Source organism: Sinocyclocheilus anshuiensis, unplaced genomic scaffold (genome assembly GCF_001515605.1).
Source record: "Sinocyclocheilus anshuiensis isolate Anshui unplaced genomic scaffold, SAMN03320099.WGS_v1.1 scaffold631, whole genome shotgun sequence".
NCBI classification, from domain to species: Eukaryota; Metazoa; Chordata; class Actinopteri; order Cypriniformes; family Cyprinidae; genus Sinocyclocheilus; species Sinocyclocheilus anshuiensis.
Window position 1 is genome coordinate 86283 of NW_015548268.1, and position 22724 is coordinate 109006.

Consider the following 22724-nt stretch of genomic DNA (forward strand, 5'->3'; position numbering starts at 1 on the left):
TGGCCTCGTGGGCAGCGCCGACATGTAGCACCATTGTGCTTCGGGCGTCCCGAATTCGAGTACCGACTCGTGGAACTTTCCCGACCCCACCCCCCTCTCTTTCACCCACTTCGCTTCCTGTCAACCTACTGTCCTATCTAAATAAAAGGCATAAAACACCAAAAATAAAACTTAAAAAAAAGTGGTTAAATCTGAAATCTTGTAATGTTTATCAAAGCTTCATCCAGCCTTCATCCTGGTCCACATCACCATGACCCTTTCCCTCCTGCCATAATGCAATTTCTCCAGAAGCAGCTCTTGAAAAACATTGGCCAGCTAATCTCACCATATGGATGGACTGATAGACGCTAAGCGGCTTGCTCAAACCTTTCTGGCAAAAAAAATAATTGTAATTTATGACTCTGAACAGGCTGCTTCACGTCCTTTTTTGTCTCGCGATGGATACGAGATGGCGTATCACGTTTCTCGGCCATCTCTTTCCTAATCAAATCGCAGGACCCTCAACTTTCACGACAGGCTCTGACTCTTTGAGCATTCAATATAGTAATGCTTTTAATTGAGCTAAGAAGTGGCTCGTGGCTGCACCAAGAGGCCCCGCTAATGAAAGTTTATGTGATGTGTTGAAAGCATTGCCCCATTAGTGGGCTGATGGCAGACCCTTATTCGGGTTTGTGAACGTCATAAACCAAAGGAACAACAGGAGAACATCTGTTTCTCAAGTCTACTAAAGGTCTCAAACTCAACAGCCTATTGTCTTAACACCTGTGTGGACGTTTGAGTTTGTAAAGACTTAACTTTGTTATTGAGTTTCTATACTGTGACAGTGATGTAAATAGGGCTCTATGAAATATTTGAATTTTCCCCAAATCATTTATTGATTGATTGGTTGAATCTGGATTCCTTTAATGGTTTAAATAAATATACATTTTAATAATAAAAACCTAACTAACTAACTTGTTTGTTTGGTTTTTGCACAAATTCTGTGTAAATAAATGTAAATAAAGTTTTAATAATTGTATTTGGTAGTAGTAAGACGTACATTTTACTGTACAATAGTAATACATTTCTGTCACAATTTCCTCAAGCTAAACTGAACTTTTATTTTGACAGGTTGCCATGAAGATATGGTGGTAGTTTTTCTCAAATGAAACAGTGACTCTCAGATCAGTTCTGGAGATGAAGTTTGTGTATTTATGTCCTCACTTAGTGAGACGGCAGATTCTGAAAACATGGCGAGCGTCATGCTCGCTTAAATAGGTGAAACCGCGCTTCCGCCCTATTCATTCACACAGAGACATGCAGAGCATGCAGGATTCACATTTAAATGGTCCATATCGCCATTTGATTTAAATGTACTGACCTACTTTTGATTTATTAATTTTAAAAAATGCTGTGAGATTCTGCATTATACAGTAATTATTATTATTTATTTTTTTTCAGATTCCATGATTCCGTCTGCATTTTCCACATCACGGAAATCATAGGGCCCTGTGCAAATAAATGCACTTTTTATTTGGATGTAGCAAACAGAATACGACAGATGAGAATAAGCAGAGTTCATGACTGTGTACAAACACCAGAGAGTATCAGCATGCCAGTGTCAGTTTTGCCATAAGACCTTGCCGCTAGTGGCAGTGATGTGTACCTGTCACCCGCGTGTCTATTAATATCTAGCATGTGTTGCATGCGACTATCTGCCGTTGGAACGAAAGCTGAGGTGTCATCTAGTGAAAGACAGTCACTCTATCTCTTGGTACCGGCCCAGTTTCACATAGCTCCTCAAACAAGATTAGCATTTGTTAGCGGGGTATTTATACCGAGTGTCAGCCAGGATAATCCATAACCCCGCGCTTCTGCTCTGTGGGGAGGCTGGAATTTGAACACCTGTGTAACTACAAGGACAGAGCTGAAACCCATCCGTCAAAATAGCTTATCGCTAATTCCAAGCAGGACGCTTCAAAGACATCTAGAGTCACCGATTGACAGTTAGCTTATGTTTATACACAGGTCTGGACCATCACAACGGCTTTAGAGTTCACTAAAGAACTGCTTCTGGCAGTCAACACCGGTTTGCAAATGCCCACTATTAAAGGAGGATTTCGTGTAAAAATTCTAAATAACCATACTTTCTCTTGAGATGATAATTGAAATTTTGATAATTGGAAGGGATAGAACACCTCGCCAAAAATTAAAGTTAATTTACTCACCTTAAAGTGTCATTTTAGTATGATGTTACACTGTTATTGTATTTAGTACTATTTTGAACTAGCTTTTATTTTTAGATGTTCATTTTTCATTTAAATTTTAGTTTAGTTAGTATTAGTAATTTTATTATGCGCTTTTGTCATTTTATTAGTTTTTGAATATTTCTATTTAGCGTTCATTTATATTTACTTAAATTTTATTTTTCAGTACTTGTATAACTTTGAACTTCAGCTTATTATATTTCAGTTGGTTGGCAAGGCAGCTTTTCTATTTTTTTAATTTTTTAAGATTATTATTAGTAGTAGTAGTAGTTTTTCCATCTAAAATTTTTATTTTATTTCTGCTTTAGTTTAGTTACCAATAACACCAATGCCTTCATATCAATGCAAACCCATGTCTTGCTTTCATCTTTTAAACTCAAAAGGAGAAATTTTAAAGAATGTCCCAGTCACTGCTTTCCATGAAATAACAATAAATGTGGACTGGAGCGTTTGAGCTTCAGAAGAGTTGCAAAAGCAGCATACAAATATCATTCAGACCAACTGAATCTACCCCTATGGTTTCTGGTATGTTAATTAATGGTGGAGATTTAAAGATTAACATCAAACCCAGGTAACAAATTTAGGTAATACAAATGTTGTGGAAACATTGTTTTGAAATGTTTATAAAATGCTGATATGTCCAGTTTTCTTGTTGTGATTAGAATGTTATTTAAAGTTTACAAAAACTTTTTTTACAACATTGTACTAGCTTTTCACCCAAAATATAATGTTATTTGAATGTTTATGTTCAATATTCTCAGACTGTTCAAATGTCCAGTTTTCTTGTCGTCATTAGAATGTTATTTAAAAGTTACTTAGAACATTCACTAAGAATGTTCTGAGAATGTTGATCTCAGAACATTTTCTCTCATTGTTATAAAAACATATATCAAATATTAATAAGAACATTCAATAAATATTGTTTTTTTCCTAACATTTATATAACTTTTGAAAAACAGTAGTGAAAGTTTGAGAACGTTCCCTGTTACCTGGGACAGAGGTAAAATTCTTAGCCTGATATAAGAAGCCTTACAGTAAGTGAACACATTTCACAAAAACGTTTTCATTAATCAGGAATGGTTTTAAGTCAAAGGTTTGAAGATGATCATATACTGTTATATTTCTGACCATAAACAGTGTTGTCTGGTTCAGTTATTCCAGTTACCTGCTGTATGGTATGTGGGAAGACTCACGTCTTCTGGAGCTCCTGAGTGAGTACAGATGTAAAGCAAAAGCTTCCTTCATTTCTCCTCACAAATTACAAAGTTAGCACAGCTCTAGTGCAGTCTTTTAGACGGGACATTACGTTTACAAGCCATATTTAAGTTTAAAAGCCTGAAGTAAATTAAAGTGACCTCACACACTCAAGCTAAGTTTGTTTTTTTTGCAGACACTGCTGCCACAGTAAATCAGGTTTATGTTTCTGGTTTCTGAATCCTGCTTTGCTTTACGCAAAACAAGCCTCATATTACAGAAGCACTGCAGTGGCATTTGGCATTTACTGTTCTTGGCACTCGTGAGTAAACATAATTGTTCCAATACCTGTGAGCGTCTAATATATGGAAAACATACAGGCCATTATGCATGGTTTGTCTGCATAGTACAGACTACAAAGTCTGAGGCCAGTTTCTGAGGATCTCTTGCTCTTATCATGTCAAAGCCTGTATTTCATATTAAAATCAGACCGGAGGGCTGGAAAGAACATGCTGTCAGAATCTCAGTGCTGGGAAGAGAGACAGGCCACATCGCTTTGATTTGCTCTTTGTTGGAATGCTAATTCAGGGTGCTTTAAAACAGACACAGCAAGGCTTGTGTAGGTTGATACAAGCATACAGTACATGTCTTCATTAACAGATCTCAGGCTAGTGGTGTGACTGTCCAATGATGGAATAAGATGGTAATGCCACGGTAGATTGAAATATACCATAAAACTACTCATCAAGGCTGCATTCATTTGATCAAAAATACAGTAAAAACAGTAATATTGTGAAATATTATTATGATTTAAAACAGCTGTTTTCTATGTGAATATACATTAAACTGTAATTTATTTCTGTGATGCGCAGCTGTATTTTCAGCATCATTACTCCAGTCTTCAGTGTCACATGATCTTCAGAAATCATTCTAATATGCTGATTTGCTGCTCAAGAAACATTTCTGATTATTAGCAATGTTATTAATAATATTAGCAAACATTTTTGTGAAAATTATACTTTTTATAAGACTTGTTTGATGCATTTTTAATGTTCATAAAAAGAACAGCATTCAGTAGAAAAGTGTCCCCCTTACTGTCACTTTTGATCAATTTAATGCATCCTTGCCAAATAAAAGCATTAATTGCTTTTTTAAAAGTATTGTTATGTATATTTTCTTAAATTTAACACGTATATTAAATTATTTTTAACAGATATTTCATTATATTAAATATATATATATATCTATAAGGGTGTAGAAAGTTTTATTACAGCTGAATAATAATATAAGTGAATTAAATACACTTATCTATAGGTGGCATTCCAAACAATTATTATTAATATAATTTTAATGTTTCTGGAAATACCCTTTCTATTCTATGTATGATCGAATGGTTTACAAAGCTGGTATGTATGTAGTATTCAAAGGTAATTCAAAGAATACCAGGGTACTACCATGCTACATGTTTAAAAAGGGGAGGATCGGTTTCATTTAACACTGAGTAACTCTCCTGATCTGTAGTAGAGGTCTGTTTCGAATGTTTTGGCTCAAGATTTGTTTTTAGCATCAGCATGTGCACTTCCACTTCCTCTCTGCTCTCCAAGCCAAATGTTTTATCAATTCTCATGTTCTGCTTTTTTGATTCATGTGTTTTCCAGCCCTGTCTCATTATTATTATTTTTCCTTTAACACTTTTCACACTTTTAAATCCCGCCAGCTCTCACACTCACTCCTTATAACAGAGAGAGCGAGAGAAGAGAAGAGAGAGAGAGAGAGAGAGAGAGAGAGAGAGAGAGAGACCATAATTACGAGATGAAGCATAGTGCAATGTAAGAAAAATCAGGCATAGGGAACAAGAATTAACTCATTCACCTCATACCTGGGGCAATATAGCATGATATTTGAAAGGGAAAATAACATGCCGATAATTTTAACTCGCAGTAATTAGTGGTACATGCAAAGGCAAGCATTGCTATTTCTATTGCTCATCATGAACACTATAAATATTGTGTTGGTAACATTGTAGAGTGATGGTTTCAGATGGTAATACCATGGTACTAGGTATATATGTAGTGTTTTTCTTGAGAGTCTGCACTGAGAGGAAGAAAAAAAAAATATTTTTTCCATTGAGATAATTATAGATATGCAGCTGAAATGAGGAAAAATACAAAGGAGGAAATGGACAGACGTTTCACATGTGAAAGGTTAATCACTCCTTTTTTGGTACTCTTTTTCAGGTTTCACTGTAAATTACATGCCAAAAATGTGGAGGAAACCATTAAGACGCTCTTATGAGGCTTTCAGACCACTTCACTCCAGCAGGTGTTCGTGAAACCAGACATAAAATTATTTTCAGTTATCCTGAGGAGGCTTATTCAGAGTCGTGTTCAGGGACTGGTGTGTGCGAGCCGGTGGTCTGGTATTAACTTCCTCTCGCTAATCTCACAGACTGAGAACAGAGATCTGGTAAAGGATTTGAGCTGCCATATTTTACTGTTAATTTGGTGTTTTAATTCACATAATACTCCAGTGAGATTATGTCTGTACACTGTTATTTTTTGTTTGATTGGATTTTCAGCCTCTGGATATGAATTTCAGCTGTTCCTGTAACATTAGGAAGACAGAAAACATGGTCTAGCGCTCTGACACATTGATCTGTGCTGCGCATATGAGTGATGCACGTTCACATCTGTGCCCTTTTCGCCCATTATTTCCTGTCATTCTCGTCTACACTTATCTAAATGAAAACTGGTTGAAGAATAGCAAAGAAACAAAACGTAAAATAAACTAATTTTACATATAGGTTAAATATGGGCGTCAAGACAATTAAAGAAACGGAACAAAAATATTATTGTTGTTGTTGTTGTTAACATGTAAATACAATATAAATAAATAAATAAAGCATAGTTTTGTACAACAATATTAATAAGTAATAAATATATTTAATTATTACACATGTGTGACAACTTGTCCTGAGCAGATGTTTATTTAAAATATATTTCTCAAAGTCTATTTAAATAATAATAATAAATAAATAAATAAACCTGTACTTTCAGATAGTATAATAATTAAATAAAAGGCCACTTAAGTGTACCTAATAATATCAAAATAAAAGTTGTTTTCTTTAAAGTAAATTATAAATCATTGTTTTAATCAACTTTTTGTTATGCTTTTAAAGAAGTACACTTATTTTAAGGTGTTGACATACTAAAGCACGCATATAGATTATAATTGTAAATGTAGTGTGTTATTTGACATTACATTTAAAGTTAATATAATTTAAAAGTACTAAATGAAAACATATTTACAATGTTGTTGTCAGACTTTTGTTCCCGTTTTGTTGTTTTCCTCCCTATGTGTTCCTGGTTTTCCCTCGTGATTCCTTATGCCCATATTTGGTTCTTCCTGTTCCTGTTCCTAATTAGTTCCATTAGTTCCAGCTGATTTTGATTAATTATCTCGTTTGTCTCCAGTTACTTAAACCCTGTGTTTGCCTGGGGATGGCGTCTGGTGTCTTACGTCATCCTTGTGTTCCTACCTGCCCTGTGTTTCCCCTGGATTGTGAGTTCATTAAAGACCGTTTGTTTAAGTTTCTCCAATGTCTCCGAGTCTTCTAGCACCTAGCACCTGAGTAGTGTGACAAAACACTGGACCGAAAAAAGGAAAGAAAGATGACCGCGCCCGAGGATCAGCTATGCTGCCTGCGGCAGGGTGGTCGGCCGTTGGAACAGTATGTGGAGGAATTCTTCGAACGGTCTTACCGGGTGAGTTGGCAGGACGCAGCACTCGGTGCCTGCTTTCAGTTGAGGCTGATTGAGAACACAATACGTTGTGATCTCCCGACATGAGTTTCCCTTAATCGAGTTGATTAATCTTGTAAATAACTTGATTACTTAAATTTGTAAGGGAATTAATTATTATTAATTCATTCAGGTTTTGATAGGACTCGGATCTGAATCTCCGAAGTTCACCTGATTAAACCGATTTCAAATTTGTTATGTTACACTTTAAATCAAGGGTCGTCCAGCGAGCCGTGACCTCAGTATATTTTAACAAATTGACTATGTATTCTCCTGGCCACGGATAAATACGTTCTTTGATAATTTGTAAGCTCTTAGAGAGGTAACGTTGATCTTGGCAAAAGTTTTGACCTGGAAATTATATGACACCAAACCATTGGCCATCGTGACAAGGGTACTTGCTGGTTCAACTTGCGATAGCCGATAGTGGGTCGTCATTTGCCGTTGGGCCATATCGGAGCAGAGTATGTGCTGTTACAGGGCCGGATGACCCCCTTTTCCAGCATGGAGTCAACAATTTCTTCGATTGTCTGTGTACGTTCTATTTCTTTGTCTGTGACAAAAGGAGTTTCAGTCAGGGCAGGAAGCAGGTGGTCACAAGACATGTGACAGTCACGCTGTATATCCCGTGCTTGCAGGCCTGAGGGCATCAGTTAATTTACTCATCCTTTTCCTGTTTGGACATAATGGTTCCATCCATTGGTGGTCACAAGACATCGGGGTTTCTATATGTTGTGAACTGGCTTTTCAGTCCTGATACAAAGAAAGCTTTGTTGACTCCTGATTGAATTAATTCGAAGCCTCATGATGGTGATTCAGTGGCGTATCAGTGTCCTGTTCATGAAATCCCTACAATCTAGTCCTTTATTTAAACGGTTCTAATTCCGAGGTCGAAGAAATAAAGGACAATATAAATAGTTCTCATCTAGACCCCACTCAAACACACCGAGCCTCTCCCACTCACCCCGTGCCGGGACCCTCCTCATACCTGGCCAATGGCTCCGACCACCCATCGCCTCCTGTGCTTTTCCGTACTCTGGGATGGACTTCGTACAGCAGCTCCCCTTCCGCTATCTCCAGCCATCCGATCCATCCCGGTCCTCTGCCCCGAATTGCCAGCCACGGCTCACTCTAGCCCGCTGGCCGCTCCGAAGACAAGCCCACCGGAAGCTCAAAATTCAAGTTCGCCGGCCGCTCTGAAGACAAGCCCACCGGCCATGGCTCTCTCCAGCCCGCCAACCGTGCCGATGTCAAGCCTGCCAGCCCCAGAGCTCGCTCCAGTGTCGGCTCCTGCTCCCGAGTATAGCCCACGGAGGGCTCCTGATTCCCATTCAAGCCCAGGGAGGGCTCCTGTTCCCAAGTATAGCCCACGGAGGGCTCCCGATTCCCCCGAGTTTAGCCCAGGGAGGGCTCCTGCCCCCGAGTTTAGCCCAGGGAGGGCTCCTGATTCCCCAGTTAAGCCCAGGGAGGGCTCCTGATCTCCAGTTAAACCCAGAGAGGGCTGCTGATTCCCAGTGTAGCCCAGGAAGGGCTCCTAATCCCCAGTTAAGCCCAGGGAGGGCTCCAGTCCTCGAGTTCAGCCCCGTATGTTCCCCCAAGGATTTTTTTTTGGGGGGGGTAGTAGGGCTCCGGTCGTAGAGGCGGGGGCTGGGGCCGCGGCCTCGGAAGCAGAGCCGCCATGGCCTCCCGAGCTCCCTGCACCGCCATGGCCTCCCGAGCTTCCTGCACCGCCATGGCCTCCCGAGCTCCCTGCACCGCCATGGCCTTCTGAACTATCTGCTCCACCATGGCGCCCCGAACTGCCTGCTCTGCCATGGTGCCCTGAAATGCCTGATCTGCCATGGGTCCCGGAACGGTGCCGTGCCATGTGTCTGTCCAGAGGGACCTCCAGAGCGCCCACCAGCGGGGGGTAATGTCAGACTTTTGTTCCCATTTTGTTCTTTTCCTCCCTATGTGTTCCTGGATTTTCCTTGCGTTTCCTTATGCCCATATTTGGTTTTTCCTGTTCCTGTCACTAATTAGTTCCATTAGTTCCAGCTAGTTTTGATTAATTATCTCGTTTGTCTCCAGTTACTTAAACCCTGTGTTTGCCTGGGGATGGCGTCCGGTGTCTTACATCATCCTTGTGTTCCTACCTGCCCTGTGTTTCCCTTGGATTTGTGAGTTCCTTAAAGACTGTTTGTTTAAGTTTCTCCAACGTTTCCGAGTCTCCTCGCACCTGAGTAGTGTGACAGTTGTCATTTCAAATTAATTTAATAAAAATGCATGGCATACAGGTTTGAGTAGAATTGAGATTAAGGCATATATTAGTTTAGCACAAATGCTTGTCTGTACAATCGACAGTACACTTTAACCATATTTAGACTATCAAAACAAATTTAAAAATTACATATAAAGATGTAATCAAATCCTACTTAAGTGGGTAAAAAAACACTCTAAAGTTCAGCTAATTGCACTTAGTACAAATTTAAACTATAATACATTTAATTTATTTTCAATAAACATGCAGTGTCACATTACATTAAGTTCACATTTTAATACATACTTTTTAAATATATTTAAAGTTTTTAATTAATTATTTTTGTGAAAATTACTCTTTTATAACATATTCTAAAGTGTACTTCTTTTTACAAGGGGCCAAAAAGTCCTGACAACATTTGTCAACTAACCAGATATTTAAAACTGCATATTTTAAAGTAATAATAATAACAATAATAAAAATAATATTTTTTTTCTCTGTAAGCCATTATGATATTCAGACAGAGCCCTGCTTTAAAAAAATAAATAAGAGTCCTCAGCTGTTTGTATAAATAAACGAATAGTTAAAATAGTTGCCCTGGTGACGCAGAAGCGGGTCCCGCTGTAGAGGTCGGTCCCTCTTAATGCAGAGCTGATTGTCTGTGTGGAGAGGCATCTTCAGATGAACACAGATGACATACCGCTGTGATTCCAGCCTATGTGATTACTGCCATGTTTTTCAGAGATTTCTGTGTTGTCCTGTGCTCTCTAATCACCCTCCTCTCTGCTTCTCTTGGCCGTGTCTGTGTAATTGGCTGTGGTCTTGAGCATACAGCACAGACGGCCTAATTATCCCATCTTTAGCTTGGGCCACGTGCCTCTTTACAGAACCTCTTACAGTTGCTCCATGAACACAACCCCCTTTTTTTAATTAGAAATGGGTGATGTTCTTGTGTGTTGTGCTGCAGTATGTTGAGCAATTGAAGTGAAACTATAAACTAGCACTTTTCAAAAAAACAACTAGCCTTTGGGTTGTTTTTGATGACTAGTTGGTGTTTAGGAAGCCTTGTATTGCATTGCGTCCTCCAAACCCTGATCAGACATATTTCTTAAAGTCGCCATGAAATGGGAATTAATTTATTTTCTAATTTCATCTCATTGTGAATGATTCATCCATGCATATGTTCCTTTTTTCATAAGTTGTAATCAAGTTGTAGTCATGACTGGATCATCCGATGAAAAAAACCTGCCCCTTTCTTACAATCGACCTCAAGATCTACCTCCATCAACAGCCGAAGGATAGAACAAAAGTCCTGTTCTGCATTTTTTTGATAATCAATTGCACTCAGTTATAAGTCTCATTACATAAGAAACGATCTGTCTCGACTTTAAGTATCATAGAGAAATTATGTGTTTTTGCATTCAGAAATAGCTGGACAAAAAAAAAGTTTCAAAAACCAACAAATGATATATTACTTCATCCTAACCCATTCCTGCTAGAAACACAGCTGGTTTCTGATTCTCTTGCTGTGTTCGCCTCAGGTTTGTTTTGCCTCTCAGACTTCATATTGAGTGTTTATTTCCGTGATAAGCAATCATCCAAAACTCACAAGCATGTCCAGTTGGAGTGATTTGGAGGGACACAGCTGGTCTCAGCAACTGCAGCCACTGACCGACCGCGTCCCCCTCTCAAAGCCACAAGCGTGGCATCTGTTTGGCAAAAGATTTCGCTGCTGGACAGACGATGACCCCCGCGGCAGTGGGTGAATGCGGTCTCACATGTAAGCAAAGTCCAAATGAATGTGGATTCGCAGAGAATCTTGAGGCTGTTTCTGTACTCATAAGCTTATGTTGTTGTGTGACCAATATTGAGTCTTCATGAGGTTTGTGTACATGTTTGTCCTCATGTAACTCCAGAGAATGAGTCACAGATAGTATTTTGTGACTGCCCATGATTTAACTGGTGAAGTGTGTATTTTTATATTAAAATACATAAATAAGACTTTCTACTACACTGATTAATCTGCAGAGATGGCAGCACAAGCCATTAATGTGTTTATTTCTCAAAAAAAAAAAGCATAAACACTGTGACTTCATGGCATTAAAAACGTTATTCTGCTTGTTTGACACAGCCACAGCTCAACCAATGGTGTGAGTTTGGGGGTGGGGCTGTCTGCATTTCTGACCAACCACATAAAGGGGAAGTGTTCAGGAAACCTGTTTGAAACAGTCACAGTGGCAAATGAGAGCTAATGCTTAAAGAGACAGTTCCCCCCCAAATTTTCATTCCGTCATCAATCACTTTTTATTTGTCACAAAAGAAAGTCACACAGGAAAGGCATGAGTGTGAGTAAATTAGAGTGAACTTCCTATTTAATGTTTGTTGTCAAGATCTGCTAAGTGTGGCAGACCATTTTGCCCACCTCAGCAACTATATAGTACAGAATAACACGTGTGTGATGAAAACATTATAGAAAATAGACATTTCACACCGTTCGAGAATAGGGTGAAAAGATTTCTGGATTAAATCATTATCATGAGACATAAATTGCTTTTCCTGTTCCATTCGGCAAGAGCTTTTGCACAGATTTTTCTCACCTTACAGAAAGCGAGATTAAAATGATGATGGTTAAAATGATGAACAGTTTCCTCTAATACCCTCACAAAGGTTTGAATCCGAGTGTCTGCTTTGATATAACAGAGGGAGATATCTAAATATAATCAGATATAACTATATACGTGAATGTAGAGCTGCGACTATTTTATGAAAAAGCAAGCCTAATTTGGCAACTTGTTTAATCCCATATGTTTTTCATACAGATTCACATTTCTTATCACTTTTAGACTCATGGTATTAACATTCATCCAGTTGGTCAGTGCTAGAGGTGTAAATGGGGTCCAAAACGTATTGTGACCTAGTCACTCTAATCACATGCGGTAGTGGAAAATGCTTGTGACCACATCACATTAGCAGTGTAAACACTAATCCATCTAGGCAACAGTAAAGGACCGCCTACTCACCTTTCAAACCACTGAGGGATTTAAACTTTAAAGGAATAGTTTACCCAAAAAATGAAATTTGCTTAATGTGCTCACCTTCAGGCCATCCAAGATGCAGATGAGTTTGTTTCTTCATCAGGTTTGGAGAAATGTAGCATTGCATCACTTGCTTAGCAATGGATCCTCTGCAGTGAATGGGTGCCGTCAGAATGAGAGTCCAAACAGCTGATAAAAACATCACAATAATCCACACCACTCCAGTCCACCAGTTAACATCTGGAGAAGACAAATGTAGTAAATCAGCTCAAAAGGGAAATATTTATGACTAATTATAACTGGTTATGATTAATAATAAATATTTAGATTAGATCTTCAAATTAACTGTAGCAGAATCAATATTACCATTACTTGATCTGTCCGTCCACCGAGCAGACAAAATAATCATTTATCAATTCAAAGAAAGATTATTTTCCTGGCCAAGGAAGAATACTTTCCTTATTTATGCAGTGCTAGCAGTAATTTAACATATGTAGCAAGGGTTCAAAACATTCATTGACTTCGAATTGTGAGCAGCAAACAGAGGCAATCGATCGTGAATATAAGGGATTTAATAAATGAAACTATATATAACATATAACTAACTAAGCAAAACACATATATACAGAATGAAACAAAGGAAAAAGAGAGAGGAGAGTAAAAGAATGGCAGTATTTTACATCAATCTTAAACACAACCTAATGAGAATCATCAGAGAATCAAAAATCACCTTAAAAGGGGCTGAAACTTAAACACGCATTTAAATAGTTGTAAACGGTTACTTGCATTGGCTTCGATTGCTGAACAAGAGTTCTGTTGTGGTAGACTATGGAGGTCTTTGATGAGTTCGTTAGGAGTGAGCTGGAAGTTTACTCTCTACGCAGACGTTACACAAAAGTTGAAACAAATCCAGCATTAAGATGTTTTTAACTAAAATATATAAATATATAATAACGCTTCCTCCAGTGAAAACGTGTTCTGGTCTGAATCAGGAGAGAAATCTGCACAGATCAAGCAGCGTTTAAACAGCTCTAAACTAATATGTGGCTGGATTTTGATGTGAGAGACAACAGCAGATGCACTTTTTCTGTGGAGGAAGCATTATTATGGACCGGAAACAATGGTTTAACGTTAAACATATCTTAATAATGGATTTGTTTGTTACAAACACACATATTTTGGCTTCTCCAGATGTTAACTGATGGACTGGAGTGGTGTGGATTACTTGTGGATTATTGTGATGTTTTTACCAGCTGTTTGAACTCTCATTCTGACGGCACCCATTCACTGCAGATGATTTATTGGTTTGCTGAGACACTGATGCGATGCTACATTTCTCCAAATCGGATGAAGAAACAAACCCATCTACATCTGGGATGACATGAGGATGAGTAAATGTTCCCCAAATTTTTCATTGTTGGGTGATCTATTCCTTTTATATACTTTAAAAAGACAATAACAGTCTGTTCCAAACATTTTGAAAAGCCCATAAAGACTCCACAGGATATCCAAAGTCTAATTGATATTGGAGCTTGACTAAAATAACAATTAACGTTCCAATTGAAATGTCACGTTTGAGAGGAGATTATGAAAAATCAAGTGCATTTAAAACTTTTTCAAAATTGGGACATGTCTGGATTCAAACCTGCATTACCCGTATGGGTGTCAAGACTCAATAGAAACCACATTCGATACCACTGCACCACAGCTCAGCTGACGGGTTTTTGATGGCTGTATCAGCCCGTTCTTTCAGCAAGAGTTCAGCTGGAGGTTTTCATTAGATTTCCTGTTGGGGTTTCATTGCGTGTTCGCTTGAAGATGTGAGCGGGTGGGATGGTAATGGAGTGGAACTCAAAACAATCTCACAAAACAACCCAAGATGAAGGGAACGGGGTAAAGAGGTAGAAGTGCAAAAGAGAGCAGGGCAGAGCAAAGCAGGTATTGAGGCTTTCCTCTACAATGGCTGGCTTTCATGTGTACAAAGCATGTTACTTAAACCCAATATGAAAAATATCTCAAAAGTGTAACATGTCACATAACAAAACAAAACAAAACACAAAGTCCTGCACGTAAGTTGTCTAGATGCAAAACTAGCATTAAATTAACCTTTTAAGGTCAGCTGTGAGACATTTATCATGAATACTAGCATGCAATTTATCAGAATGATGTTGTTTTATAAGCTTTTTGAAGGCAAGTGCAATAGAAGCTTGTACTCAGCTGAATGTCCAAATGACGTCGACCCAGTCTGGAGTGTTAGCTGACTTGTGAAGTAATTGCCCCAATTTGGGCCAAACCCATAATGTTTTTACAATGCTAGAAACTACTTAAGGGACCTTGCTTTGGATCTTGTGGCCATTTAGCTCAAAAAGAGAGTTTTTCAGTTGATGGAATGTGCTCGTGCTGTTAAAATTGCATTCTATGCATTTTTAATTGTTTTGAATTAATCATTAAGAGTGTCCACTCAAAACACACTAAAGAGAGGCTCCAGTGGGTCTATACCGTAAAATACATTACGGCATATTAATTTGCAAATGTGTTTTCTATTGTTCCTCAATGGATCACTTTAATAACACTGGCTATAAAGGGGTCGAAGTTACTTAGTTCCTCGCTCTTTCCATATCTGTAATTGGGCGTAAATGTCTTTAAAAATGCACGTGGTCATTGTGAAAATTCCTGAAATAACAGTGGGCAGATGGGATGGAGTGCATGGTCCAAAAACTGTGTACTGTGAAGAAATTGGAAATGTTGGGCAACAAATCCAGCCAAGGTCACAGTTATAGTCAGTCGATAGGCTCTAGAGAGAGTCCAGCGCTGGCACAGAGCTAAACACACACGATAAGTTGAAAGTGCAAAAATATTTGTTGTTTTGAGAGGCTGAAATTTCAGCGACTTGTTTTTTGTGCCAGATTCACTGTTGAATTTATGGACAAAACTAGCTGCTGCTATCAAAACAAAGCTTCATGTGTGCAAACAATCACTCACAAGAGTAAAACTTGGTAAATTAATACTTTTTTTTATGAGAAATAATAAGAGAAGTATGCTAGTATGCTACTATGAAATCAGCCTTTAACATTAATGCCTGAAAATACTTCAGATTTATCCATAATACTGGAAATAAATCAAATCAAGCATATTGCATTGTGGGAAACAGTATACTGCACAGATTTCACATTGTGCATTGCTTATTTTAGTAGCTACACTCTTAAAAATAAAGGTGCTTCACGATGCCATAGAAGAACCTTTTTGTCTAAATGGTTCCATAAAGAACCTTTAACATCTGAAGAACCTTTCTGTTTCACAAAAGGTTCTTTGTGGCGAAAGAAGGTTCTTCAGATTACAAAAAGGTAAGAAAGAAATGGTTCTTTAAAGAACCTTTGACTGAATGGTTCTTTGTGGAACCAAAAATGGTTCTTCTATGGCATCGCTTGAAGAACCTTTTGAAGCACCTTTATTTTTAAGAGTGTATTATAGGCCGTCTGTGTGTTCAATGCATACAGAAAGTTTGCATACTGTGAAGTATGTACTATACTCTATATGAGAGCAATAATAAAAGTTGTGTGCTATTGCAAACATATCCAGTGACTGGTTCCTAAACACTTTTCTTGTCTGCCACTGGTAAAAAACAAGCAGTGATGCCTTAAACTTGCTTTGTTCTGCAAGCCTTCTGAACATCTATTATCTTTAAGTTAAATAAATAAATAAATAAAAAATCTGAGTTGAGTGACTTACAACTGTTTAATTTAACATTAAACTATAATTTAATATTTAACTATTATTTTATATCATAACCTGTCACATATAAACTGTGTTTAGTTTTAAGATGGGTTGATTGATTATTTGTGCACCTGGGCTGTGTGACCAGCTGTGTGTGTACAGGTGTTAGAGGATGAGTGAGTGTGTGTGTGTGCAAAGCTTTTTGGGTTTCCTGCTGTTGAAAGACTTTCATACAGATGAAAATGCATCAGATATTTGATCATAAAAATGACCTTTCTCCAGGTAATCTCTAATCGTACCTCCTCAGTGCCACAGGATGAAGAGTTCTGTAATATCATGCTGTGAAGTCATTGAAATGGGTCCATAATGCTTTATATAGTGATAACATCTAACAGAATGACAAGTTTGCACTCTGCTTACAAAAATTGCTACTGGTTTTTGGACATGGTGTCACTCACTGTTCAAATAAATAAATGAATGAATAAATAAATAAATAAATAAAAAATGGTAGTAACATTTTATGTTTTATGGGACTGATTTTTTTTAATAAAAAAAAAAAACCCGTAAATTTAATTAGTATGGAATATTATTATTAATATTTCATAGAGTACTAAAATCTGCTTTTGTACCTGTATAACATACTGATAACCACCGTAATAACACAGGTGATAAAAGTGTTAATCATTGAATTATTTAAACAAAAAAAAAACAAAAAAAACATTACATGTAAATTGTCATGCAGGGAAATGTGGGTATGTTGATTTATGGTTTATTACTGTAAATTAGCAAAATTCCAAATAAAATAAAGTTGATTGCAGTTTGTCAACGTATAGTCAGGGAACGTACCATTAAACAAATAAATCGCCTTCAACGTTACATTTTTAGTCTTGTAATGTTAAAATAAAAAAATAAAAATAAAAACCTTAATAACATGGAGTTATTTTAAGTACCATGCAAATACCAGTGATATTGGTATATGTACAGTATAAGTATGGTAATGATTCAGTAACCTTTATTTATCAAAGTATCATGGTACTGCATTATTTAAAGTCATCATTATACCTTAGTACCACCATAGTAAATCATTTTTGTAAAGTTCTGCTGGTGTTCCAATCTCTTCCCTGGCCTAGTTCTTCCTTTCATCCCCTAAAGACCCTGAAGTTCACTGTCCATGCACACTTCCTCTCATCTCGTTCCAGTATTATCACGTTTTCTCTTTGATGTCACTGGCCAGAGCGTGTGGAAACATCCCTGTTCATTTGCATTTCCCGTTCTGAGAGGCTGTCAGAGGCCATTAGCAGAGTTTGAGAAGAGCTGGGAGGAATTATCTCACGCTGCTGAGTGTCATGCTTGTCTGGTTCCGGCCCTCAACTCGCAACAAGCGCACAATCTTGTCCACTAATAAAAGCAGACAACCCCTGGCAGACCTGGGCCCAAAGCGACGGAATCAATTGATGGTGGCAAGGTCAACATGAAAGCAGCTACTTCCATTTACTAAATGAGGAAAAGAATATGACGGCGCTAACATCATAATAGAGCTATGATAATTTGACCCAGCCGTTGTCAAATGATAGCTGCAAAAATGGGTAGGTTTGGCCCGGGTAGCGCGCACGGGTCTCATGTCGCCTTTCAAGGCTGCTCTTCTTGGATCTGCTCTCACATGAAACATACATTTTGATGGTTTAGGTTGAAAAAGCTCAAAACATCCTTTAAATTGAAGTTAGAAGCCAATACCACATCAAACAACAAGGAATTATTTACATTTTCATGTACTTTTCCCCTCAGAACTGGCGGTGGTATTATGACGGATGGCCCGGTTTGGGTTTCAGCACAGCGGCTTTATGGGAGCTCAGTTTATCAGACTCTTGAAGGAATTGCTCTGCAGTTCCAATATATTAAGCTAAAGCCTGTAAATGAATAGAGGCAATTCAATAGCATATCTATCACTACACTGAGAACCTGTAATTATACCTGTATTATGAGGCATATATTGCCATGATAATTGTAACGGGGCTGACGAGACGTGAGACGTGTGGATCCATCTGCAGGCTTTATTAAAGAGACGTGGTAAACAGGCAGGGTCAAACAATGGCAAACAGGTATATAGCGGGCAAAACACAAGAATAGTCCCAGGGCTAGCGTAGGTCACCGATCGGCAGACAGAATCACAGGGGCGAGACGAGAGGGAAAAATCCAGGAATACAGGCAAAGATCAGAAACCGCGGAAACAGGCAAGGCAAGGCAAAACAAGGAAAACACAGAGACTCGGAATGGGGTACGGGCTAAACAATACTCAGCCGAGAAAGGTGGTAGGAGTGGGTGTTATATAGTGAGTGAGGTGATTAGAAACAGCTGTGTGCAATGAGTGCAATCAGTGCAGTGTGCAAATCGTGCAAAGAATGATGGGATATGTAGTCCGGGGTGCTATGCAACAGTTTGTGTTGTGCGAGAGTCAATGTAATGGAAAGGGTGACCTCTGGTGGTGAATAAACGGAAGTCCATGGACCGAATTCGTGACAATAATTGTCTGGATTCAATTAAGGGAATAATTCCAAACACGTGCAGCAATAATTATTACACTTTATTTCTGCCTCGACAGCCACCCAGCAGCTATTCACGTGCAAATATTTAAATGCGAGCGTGTCCGTGTGGGTGTATGAAAGAGAAAGTGAAACACACACAAAAAAAGACATTCTTGAGGTAAATGTCATAAAAACACATCCTGGTCATATTTCACAAAAAAAAAAATAATAATAAAATAAATAATAGCAGGCTTACAGTTCTGAGAAAAGAAGTCAGAATTGCGAGAAAAAAAATCTGAATTGTGAAATAAAATGTTGAATTTAATTATTAAATTATGTATTTAACAGTTGATTAAAATATTTCAACATTTATTTAGTTATTTAATTTTGAGTAAATTGTGCATTTATTTATTTGATTTATTTAAATATTTCAACATTCATTTAATTATTTAATTTAGTAATTTGGCCCTCCATAAAACACACGCATGCACACACGCAGGCACACACACACACCTTTTTATTTCCAAAGATGCTTCTCATTAGATTTTCGTTACTGAAACACATTTTTCCCCCCAGTAATACAGTACAATTTTTAACGTTAATTAAAACAATCAAACCTCTACAAATGATTCAGAATGCAGCGGTACGACTGGTCTTCAACGAGCCCAAAAGAGCCCATGTTACACCTCTCTTATGTAAATGTAAAAACACTACAGCACTGGCATGATATGTAGACTTTCTTTAAGCAAAATGTAATTACAGTGCTTGCGAGATGAGCGCTGTCTTGTGCAATTAATTTGCCTTTGAACCCTTTAACATACAGATGATTTCAGCCTTAGATGTGATCGGTTTTCACATTTTCACAGCTTTACACTTCATAGTTTGAAAAGCTCTCATCAGTTCACAATGATAGAATGTTCAGCAACAAATATGTAAATAATAGTGATGATATCACAACATTTTCATATTAATAGTGGTTGTTTTTTCCCCTTGCATTTATTTGCATATTGAATTGTGATTGCGCTATTTAACCATCTATATTAGATACTGTTTATGCCAATGTATGAATAGGATCTTGTTTACTGTACACTAAATGCAAATAGTGACAGATGTTATTCACACAAAGAGTGAATAGAAGTGATATACTATTTGCACTAAAGGTAAATTGTGAGAACAAAGGTGGGTGGAGATAAAAAATATAGCATGAAAGGATTAGTTCACTCCAGAATAGCAAAGAGGTTTTTGAGGAAAACATTCCATCCAGGATTTGTCTCCATATAATGGACTTCAAGTGCATTTGTGGTTAACAAGTATATAATTTATTATTATTTTTTTTTTAAATGACTGATTGTTTTGTTAGATAAGACTCTTATTCCTCGGCTGGGATCATGCAGAGACCTTTGAAGCTGCACTGAAACTACAATTTGGACCTTCATCCCGTTGAACACCACTGAAGTCCATTATATGGAGAAATATCCTGGAATGTTTTACTCAAAAACTGTCTTTCTTTGCGACTGAAGACAGAAAGGCATGATCATCTTGGATGACACGGGGGTAAGTAAATTACCAGAAGTTTTTTATTCTGGAAGTGAACTACTTCTTTAAGCTCACAAGGTCGGCGATTTGCACACAGTGTAAATAGACTCTGAAAAAAAACTTTTTCAAACACTTTTGTTGCTTCTCAAGCACTGGTATTTCCAGCAGGGAATTCAAATATTGTTCATTTCTTTTTTATTTTGAAATATAACCTGGATATAAATTCACTGCCTATTCCATGTTCTAGTCAGAAAATGACTAGAAAAATGTACATTTACTATAGAAATTCTGTAATATTAAATATTTGAGTGTTCCAGGCCTAGAAAATACTTTTTTTTTTTTATTGCATATTTTATTTTATACTTTACCCTTGACTTTGGGAACGCCAAATTCACCCTTTTTATGCATGTGTATATCTGGACGCTAAAGATGATAAATCGAAGAGGAAACAAGAGGGAAACGTTCTGAACTGTGAGTTACACATTAAGATCTCCTCTTTCGTTTCTCTCCTGACGTTTTCCATGGGCAGGGTCTCCGACTGTCAGTTCCAGCCAGCGGCGCTGAAAAGCAGGCAAGCGTTGCTTATTTTGGCCGGGCCGCTGTATTTTCTCAGCTGAAGCCACAGAATAGTTTGGATCAGAAACAGCCTGACCACTGAGGAGCTGCACCGTAATAAGGCAAAAGAATAAGACGGGCATTTTTCATGCTCCAAAAGCTGTCTGCAACATGATGCTGGTAGGTTAATGTAATCATTTGTCAGCCGTTCTCAAGAGCCGAAACACGATATGAGAGATTTCGCTCTCGTAGTGGTTCGTTTTCATTCATAGCCTCCTCTCCCGCAAAGATGACAACAGAATTGGATCTTTTGTTGCCACTTACAATGGATGAAAGGATGTTGTGGCAGAGAGAAGCCAAACATGGCTAGCGGCCTCAATGCCGGCGCTGATGAGATGGTGGCTTATTTTGACAGCATTTAGTCTCTTGAAGTCTCACAAACTGGTAGGCCTCCAACTAAAACTCTCTGGTTAGGCATCGACGTACACCTGCGAAACCATATGCCTGCATCTAAATCTGCTTTATTTTGATATTACTGTATGCATCTTCTTCTCAAAGTGAGATGATGCTCCTGTTAGCCATCTAGAAGATTCAAACTCGAACGTTGTTGCTCGGCTGAACAATAGACGGCTTTGATGCAGTGTGTTTCAATGACAGTGCCGGCATCTTCCGTCTTTGATTAATTTAGTTTAAGAGGGTGATTCTCACACGCCGTGTGAGGATTGCATCAGACTCATTGATGTTCTCTTTGAAAAGCGTGAGGTTCATTTGTAATGGCAAACGTGCGAAAGGAGAGATCAGAGGGTCAGTGAGCCGAGAGACAAAAGAGAAATGAGGAACAAAGAAAGCCAGTGAGAGACGACGGCTGTAAATATGAGCAGAAATGAGGGAGTGGTGAGAGGAAGTGTGAGGGAGTGAACTAGCAGATTGGATTGTGGGACGTGGAGGTGTGAAAGGTGCGAACTCAGAAATGGAGGTTTTGGCACAGAGTGTGACGAAGACTGAAATGAGGATGGGTAAGAAATAAAAGAGAAAAGCATTGTAGATAGATTAATAATGAGGGGAAAACTCAAGAGAGAGAGACGACCATCAATTCCCAATTGCACTGTATTTTTTTAACCTTGTCTTCTTCCTATTTTTACTATTTTATCCTATTTTTTCATATTATTTAATAAGTCCAAATAAGGTAATTGCAACTTTTCTCCATGCAGTTGCGAGCTTATTTCTCACAAGTCAGACTTTTCTTCTCAGAAAAAATGCAATTCTGCTTTTATATCTCATAATTCTGAATTGATGTCTCTCAAAATTGCAAGAAAAAAAAAAAGATGTGAATTGTGAGATGTAAACTGAATTGAACACATCATGCACTTTTTAAAGGTAGGTAAACATTTTAACATTTAAAAAAATAAAAAAAAAAATTACCTTATGTACATTCATAACCCACCCTCATGTCATTCAAAACTCACTTTTTTTTTCTCAATAAACCTGTTCCAGGGATGGCTGTCATGTTCAATTACAATTTTACTTTGTGTATTATTTTTTTATTATATTTATTTAAAGTAAAATTGCAGTGAACTTCGCAGTCATCCCTTGTAGTCATGTGAGTGAAATGAGGGTGGGTAATGAATGTACATCTGCTAAATATGATCTAGTTACTTAATAATGCTAGTCATGTGATCATTAAATGATAATTCACTTTATCAGTATGTTAGTAAGGCATTGTTGAAACTGTAAGAGTGATTATTACATTTTAAGGACAATGATTAGTCCAGTGTAATCTATCTATCTATCTATTACTATCAGTCATTGATATATGTGACCCTGGACCACAAAACCAGTCATAAGGGTACATTTTTCGAAACTGAGATTTATACATCATCTGA